The sequence below is a fragment of the Arachis hypogaea genome, chromosome 1 (assembly GCF_003086295.3).
Source record: "Arachis hypogaea cultivar Tifrunner chromosome 1, arahy.Tifrunner.gnm2.J5K5, whole genome shotgun sequence".
Taxonomy (NCBI): domain Eukaryota; kingdom Viridiplantae; phylum Streptophyta; class Magnoliopsida; order Fabales; family Fabaceae; genus Arachis; species Arachis hypogaea.
In genome coordinates, this window is record NC_092036.1 from 50951279 (window position 1) to 50959571 (window position 8293).

At 40.5% G+C, this 8293-nt stretch overlaps 1 non-coding gene across 1 annotated transcript; it reads right to left on the reverse strand.

Annotated features, from left to right (window-relative positions):
• Positions 1-296: 296 nt before the first annotated feature.
• On the reverse strand, positions 297-400 carry LOC112713700 (small nucleolar RNA R71). The gene has a single exon (XR_003158675.1). It is a non-coding gene; the product is annotated as a small nucleolar RNA R71 (small nucleolar RNA).
• Positions 401-8293: the final 7893 nt, after the last annotated feature.

Consider the following 8293-nt stretch of genomic DNA (forward strand, 5'->3'; position numbering starts at 1 on the left):
GAGCCAACAATTTTGAGCTTAAGCCTCAACTAGTTGCTTTAATGCAACAGAACTGCAAGTTTTATGGACTTCCATCTGAAGATCCTTACCAGTTTTTAACTAAGTTCTTGCAGATTTATGAGACTGTTAAGACAAATGGAGTAGATCCTGAAGTCTACAGGCTCATGCTTTTCCCTTTTGCTGTAAGAGACAGAGCTAGAACATGGTTGGACTCACAACCTAAAGATAGCATAGACTCCTGGGATAAGCTGGTCACGGCCTTCTTGGATAAATTCTTTCCTCCTCAAAAGCTGAGCAAGCTTAGAGTGGATGTTCAGACCTTCATGCAAAAAGATGGTGAATCCCTCTATGAAGCTTGGGAAAGATACAAGCAGATGACCAAAAAGTGTCCTTCTGACATGTTTTCAGAATGGACCATATTAGATATATTCTATTATGGTCTATCTGAATTTTCCAAGATGTCATTGGACCATTCTGTAGGTGGATCTATTCACCTAAAGAAAACGCCTGAAAAGGCTCAAGAACTTATTGACATGGTTGTAAATAACTAATTCATGTACACTTCTGAGAGAAATTCCGTGAATAGTGGGACGCCTCAGAGGAAGGGAGTTCTTGAAATTGATACTCTAAATGCCATATTAGCTCAGAACAAAGTGTTAACTCAGCAAGTCAACATGATCTCTCAAAGTCTGAATGGATGGCAAAATGCATCCAACAGTACTAAAGAGGTAGCTTCTGAAGAAGCTTATGATCCTGAGAACCCTGCAATGGCAGAGGTTAATTACATGGGTGAACCTTATGGAAACACCTATAACTCATCATGGAGAAATCATCCAAATTTCTCATGGAAGGATCAACAAAAGCCTCAACAAGGCTTTAACAATAGTGGAAGAAATAAGATCAGTAATAACAAGCCTTTTCTATCATCTTCTCAGTAACAGATAGAAAATTCTGAACAGAGCCCCTCTAATTTAGCAAACTTAGTCTCTGATTTGTCAAAAGCCACTTTAAGTTTCATGAGTGAAACAAGGTCCTCCATTAGAAATCTGGAGGCACAAATGGGCCAGCTGAGTAAGAAAGTCATTGAAACTCCTCCCAGTATTCTCCCAAGCAATACAGAAGAGAATCCAAAAGGAGATTGCAAGGCCATTGAAGTAATCAATATGGCCGAATGCACAAGGGAGGAGAAGGACGAAAATCCTAGTGAGAAAGACCTCCTGGGACGTCTCTCAAACAAGAAGGAGTTCCCCATTGAGGACCTAAAGGGATCTGAGGCTCATATAGAGACCATAAAGATTCTACTAAATCTCCTTCTGCCATTCATGAGCTCTGAAAACTATTCCTCCTCAGAAGAGGATGAAGATGTAACTGGAGAGCAAGTTGCTCAATATCTAGGAGCTATCATGAAGCTGAATACCAAGTTGTTTAGTAATGAGACTTGGGTAGGTGAATCCCCCTTGCTCATTAGTGAACTAGATAATGGATTCAGAAAACTCTACCTCAAAAGAGACAAGATCCTAGTAAATTCTTAATACATTGTACCATAGGCACCATGACCTTTAACAAGGCTCTGTGTGACCTGGGGTCAGGCATAAATCTTATGCCACTCTCTGTAATGGAAAAACTGGGGATCATTGAGGTATAGCCTACCTTATTCTCACTTCAATTGGCAGACAAGTCAATAAGACAAGCTTATGGATTAGTAGAGGACGTGTTAGTAAAGGTTGAAGGCCTTTACATCCCTGCTGATTTCATAATCTTAGACACTAGGAAGGAAGAAGATGAATGCATCATCCTTGGAAGACCCTTCCTAGCCACAGCAGAAGCTGTGATTGATGTTAGCAGAGGAAAATTAGTCCTTCAATTGAATGGGGACTACCTTGTGTTTAAAGCTCAAGGACCTTCCTCTGCAACCATGGAGAGGAAGCATGAAAAGTTTCTCTCAGTACAGAGTCAAAAAGAGCCCCCACAATCAAACTCTAAGTTTGATGTTGGGAGGCCACAACCAAACTCTAAGTTTGGTGTTGAGAAGCCCCCTCATTCAAACTCTAAGTTTGGTGTTGGGAGGCCCTCATCATGCTCTGAATATCTGTGAGGCTCCATGAGAGCCCACTGTCAAGCTAATGACACTAAAGAAGCGCTTGTTGGGAGGCAACCCAATTTTTATATATCTAATTTTAATTTTATTTTATTGTTATTTTGTGTTTTATTAGGTTCATGATCATGTGGAGTCACGAAAAAAATACTAAAATTAAAAACAGAATCAAAAATAGCAGAAGAAAAATCACACCCTGGAGAAAGGACTTACTGGCGTTTAAACGCCAGTAAGGTGCATCTGGCTGGCGTTCAACGCCAGAACAGAGCATGTTTCTGGCGCTGAATGCCAGAAACAAGCAACATCCTGGCGTTTGAACGCCAGGAATATGCCTTGAGGAAAGCTGGCGCTGAACGCCAGTAACAAGCATGGAACTGGCGTTCAACGCCAGAAACATGCTACACATGGGCGTTGAACGCCCAGAGTGTGCATCACTTCGGCGTTTAAACGCCAGAATGGTGTGCAAAGGCATTTTACATGCCTAATTGGTGCAGGGATGTAAATCCTTGACACCTCAGGATCTGTGGACCCCACAAGATCATGTCAGGATCTGTGGACCCCACAGGATCTCCACCTAACATATTCTCCCCTCTTCTCAACATTCATTCTCTCTTTCCAATAAACACACTTCCCCAAAAACCATTCACCAATCACCTCAACCTCTCTTCCCAATTACCCCCTTCACCACTCACATCCATCCACTCTTCCCCAAAAACCCCACCTACCTTCAAAATTCAAAAATCTTTCCCACCCAAACCCACCCTAAATGACCGAAACACCTTCCCTCACTCTCCTCCATATTTTCTTCTTCTTCTTCTTCTCTTCTTTCTTCTCTTGCTTGAGGGCGAGCAATATTTTATGTTTGGTGTGGTCAAAGCATAATCTTTTTGTTTTTCCATTACCATCAATGGCACCTAAGGCCGAAGAATCCTCTAGAAAAGGAAAAGGGAAGACAAAAGCTTCCACTTCAGAGTCATGGGAGATGGAAAGATTCATCTCCAAAAGCCATCAAGACCACTTCTATGATGTTATGGCAAAGAAGAAGGTGATCCTTGAGGTCCCTTTCAAACTCAAGAAAAAAGAGTATCTGGAGATCCGACATGAAATCCGAAGAAGAGGTTGGGAAGTCCTAACCAACCCCATGCAACAAGTCGGAATCTTAATGGTTCAAGAGTTCTATGCCAATGCATGGATCACTAGGAACCATGATCAAAGTGTGAATCCGAGTCCAAAGAATTATCTCACAATGGTTCGGGGTAAATACTTAGATTTTAGTTCGGAAAATGTGAGGTTGGCATTCCACTTGCCCATGATGCAAGGAGATGAACGCCCCTACACTAGAAGGGTCAACTTTAATCAAAGGTTGGACCAAGTCCTTATGGACATATGTGTGGAAGGAGCTCAATGGAAAAGAGACTCCAAAGGCAAGCCGGTTCAACTAAGAAGACTGGACCTCAAGCCTGTGGCTAGAGGGTGGTTGGAGTTCATTCAACGCTCCATCATCCCCACTAGCAACCGATCTGAAGTTACTGTGGATCGGGCCATTATGATTCATAGCATCATGATTGGAGAGAAAGTAGAAGTTCATGAAGTCATCTCCCATGAATTCTACAAAATAGCCGAAAAGTCCTCCACCATGGCAAGGCTAGCTTTTCCTCATCTTATTTGCCATCTATGTTACTCAGCTGGAGTTATCATAGAAGGAGACATCCTCATTGAAGAGGATAAGCCCATCACCAAGAAGAAGATGGAGCAAGCAAGAGAGACCCTCCACGGATCTCAAGAGATGCATGAGGAAGCTCATCATCAAGAAATCCCTGAGATGCCTCAAGGGATGCACTTTCCTCCGAACAACTATTGGGAACAACTCAACACTTCCCTAGAAGATTTGAGCTACAATGTGGAACAATTAAGGGTGGAACATCATGAGCACTCCATCATTCTCCATGAAATAAGAGAATATCAAAGAGCAATGAGGGAGGAGCAACAAAGGCAAGGAAGGGACATAGAAGAGCTTAAGGACATTGTTGGTCCTTCAAGAAGAAGACGCCACTAAGGTGGATTCATTCCTTGTTCTTACTTTTCTGCTGTTCGATTTTTATATTATATGTTTATCTATGTTTTGTGTCTCTACTTCATGATCATTAGTGTTTAGTAACTATGTCTTAAAGTTATGAATAATTCCATTAATCCTTCACCTCTCTTAAATGAAAAATGTTTTTAATTCAAAAGAACAAAGAAGTACATGAATTCCGAATTTATCCTTGAATTTAGTTTAATTATATTGATGTGGTGACAATACTTTTTGCTTTCTGAATGAATGCTTGAACAGTGCATATTTTTGATCTTGTTGTTTATGAATGTTAAAACTATTGGCTCTTGAAAGAATGATGAACAAAGAGAAATGTTATTGATAATCTGAAAAATCATGAAATTGATTCTTGAAGCAAGAAAAAGCAGTGAAAAACAAAATCTTACGAAAAAAACATGGCGAAAAAAATAGAAAGAAAAGGAAATGGCAAGCAGAAAAAGCCAATAGCCCTTAAAACCAAAAGGCAAGGGTAAAAAGGATCCAAGGCTTTGAGCATCAATGGATAGGAGGGCCCAAGGAAATAAAATCCAGGCCTAAGCGGCTGAATTAAGCTGTCCCTAACCATGTGCTTGTGTCATGAAGGTCCAAGTGAAAAGCTTGAGACTGAGTGGTTAAAGTCGTGATCCAAAGCAAAAAGAGTGTGCTTAAGAGCTCTGGACACCTCTAACTGGGGACTCTAGCAAAGCTGAGTCACAATCTGAAAATGTTCACCCAGTCATGTGTCTGTGGCATTTATGTATCCGGTGGTAATACTAGAAAACAAAGTGCTTAGGGCCACCTCCAAGACTCATAAGTAGCTGTGTTCAAGAATCAACATACTTAACTAGGAGAATCAATAACACCATCCGAAATTCTAAGTTCCTAGAGAAGCCAATCATTCTGAATTTCAAAGGAAAAAGTGAGATGCCAAAACTGTTCAGAAGCAAAAAGCTACAGGTCCCGCTCATCTAATTAGAATTAATATTTATTGATATTTTGGAATTTATAGTATATTCTCTTCTTTTTATCCTATTTGATTTTCAGTTGCTTGGGACAAGCAACAATTTAAGTTTGGTGTTGTGATGAGCGGATAATTTATACGCTTTTTGGCATTGTTTTTAGGTAGTTTTTAGTAAGTTCAAACTACTTTTAGAGATGTTTTCATTAGTTTTTATGTTAAATTCACATTTCTGGACTTTACTATGAGTTTGTGTGTTTTTCTGTGATTTTAGGTAATTTCTGGCTGAAATTGAGGGACTTGAGCAAAACTCTGATAGGAGGCTGACAAAGGACTGCTGATGCTGTTGGAATCTAACCTCCCTGCACTCGAAATGGATTTTCTGGAGCTACAAAACTCCAAATGACGCGCTCTCAATGGTGTTGGAAAGTAGACATCCAGAGCTTTTCAGAATTATATAATAGTCTATACTTTATTCGGGAATTAACAACGTAAACCGGCGCTCAATGCCAGTTCCATGTTGCTGTCTGGAGTAAAACGCCAGAAACACGTCACGACCCGGAGTTGAACGCCCAAAACACGTTACAACTTGGCGTTCAATTCCAAAAGAAGCCTCAGCTTGTGGATAGATCAAGCTCAGCCCAAACACACACCAAGTGGGCCCCGGAAGTGGATTTATGCATCAGTTACTTACTCATGTAAACCCTAGTAGCTAGTCTAGTATAAATAGGATAATTTACTATTGTATTAGACATCTTTGGTCTCAGTTTTATTTTATTCTTCACCTGAGGAGACTAATAAACACGTTTTGGGGGGGCTGGCCATTCGGCCATGCCTGAACCTTTCACTTATGTATTTTCAACGGTGGAGTTTCTACACACCATAGATTAAGGGTGTGGAGCTCTACTGTACCTCAAGCTTCAATGCAATTACTATTATTTTCTATCCAATTCGAATTATTCCTATTCTAAGATATTCGTTGCACTTCAACTTGATGAATGTGATGATCCGTGACACTCATCATCATTCTCACCTATGAACGCGCGTGATTGACAACCACTTCCGTTCTACCCTAGACCGGGCGCATATCTCTTGGATTCCTTAATCAGAATCTTCGTGGTATAAGCTAGAATTGATGGCGGCATTCATGGGAATCCGGAAGGTCTAACCTTGTCTGTGGTATTTCGAGTAGGATTCCGGAATTGAATGACTGTGACGAGCTTCAAACTCCTGAAGGCTGGGCGTTAGTGACAGACGCAAAAGAATAAAGGGATTCTACTCCAACCTGATTGAGAACCGACAGATGATTAGCTGTGCTGTGACAGAGCATTTGGACCTTTTTCACTGAGAGGATGGGATGTAGCCATTGACAACAGTGATGCCCTACATACAGCTTGCCATAGAAGGGAGTGATAAAATTGGATAAAAGCAGTAGGAAAGCAGAGATTCAGGAGGCGCACAACATCTCTATACACCTATCTGAAATCTCTATCATTGGAGTACATGAGTAACTTTATCTTTATTTTATGTTTATTATTTATTAATTTTCGAAAATCCATAATCAATTACTATCCGCCTGACTGAGATTTACAGGATGACCATAGCTTGCTTCATACCAACAATCTCTGTGGAATCGACCCTTACTCACGTAAGGTTTATTACTTGGACGACCCAGTACAGTTGCTGGTTAGTTGAACGGAGTTGTGTCCACACATAGCAAAGAGCCATTATGTTCCAGACTAGATTCAATTGTAGATTTTCTATGATGGAGTTTCAGAGACCGCTAGGATGTCTTTAGATAATTCCGCAGGGGGATACGTTCACATGAAGAAGACTTCTGAAGATGCTCATGATCTGATTGAGATGGTTACTAACAACCAATATTTATATTCTTCTGAGAGAACCTCTATAAAGAAAGGAGTCATAGAGTTGGATGCCGTACATGCTCTTCTTGCTCAGAACAAGATGTTGTTCCAGCAAATCAGTGTTATCACCCAACACTTGAGTGAGATGCAAGTTTCAGCTATTAATACTCAAAAAGCTCCTCATGATGTTCTTTATGATATGAGTGGTGGCTTCACTCAAGGTGAGATTTATGATTATGCTCATTTCCCTCATGAATAAGCTAATTTTTTGGGGAATGCTCCTAGAAACCCCAATAATGATTCATATTCTAATACCTTTAATTAGGGGTGGAGAAATCACCCAAACTTTGGGTGGAGAGATCAACCTCAGAGGCAGCAGAATTTTAATAATTCTCAGGGCAGTTTTAATAAAAACAATTTCAATAACTGTCAGTTCTAGTCCTCTCAACCACAACAACCACAAGCTCAACCTCAGAATACTCCTATCTTTGTGGCTATTGTTGCAGAGCTCTCCAAGAATCAACATTGTTTTATGTAGGAAACTAGAGCTTCACTCAGAAACGTGTTGATGCATGTGGGTTAGTTGAGCAAGCAAGTACTTGAGAGGCCTCCTAATACTTTTCCTGGTGATATAGTGATAAATCCAAGAGAAGAATGCAAGGCCATTCACTTAAGAAGTGGTAAAGTGGCAGGTTCTAAGACTAAGGTTGATGAGGAGCTAGTTGAAAAAGAAGCTCCGGAGGAGAAAAAGAAGGAGGTCGAACACGCCCCTCCTAGGCGTGCAGACAATCCTTTTTCGGTCACTCTTGACACACATTTGATATTGCCTAAGGCACCTGAGTATAAGCCCAAAATACCATATCCTCAATGGCTTCAGAAGGCTTCCAAAAGACAAGCAATTTTCAAGATTTTTAGAGGTGTTCAGGAAGCTTCAAATCAACATCTTTTTTGTAGAGGCACTTAAGCAAATGCCTCTTTATGCCAAGTTTATGAAGGAGTTGTTGACCAATAAGAGGAATTGGAAAGAAAGTGAGCCAGTGGTTTTGACAAAGAAATACAATGCAATTATTTAGCAGGACCTTCCTGAGAAAATGCGGGATCCAGGAAGCTTTTTGATTCCTTGCACCATTAGAGATGTCACTATTTAGAGAGCCTTATGCAACCTTGGAGCTAGCATCAACCTCAAATCACTTTCACTGATGAGAAAGCTCCAAATTGATGAGGTAAAACCTACTCGCATATCTCTTTAACTTACTGACCGTTCAATTAAATTTCCTTTGGGAGTTATTAAGAATTTGCTTGTG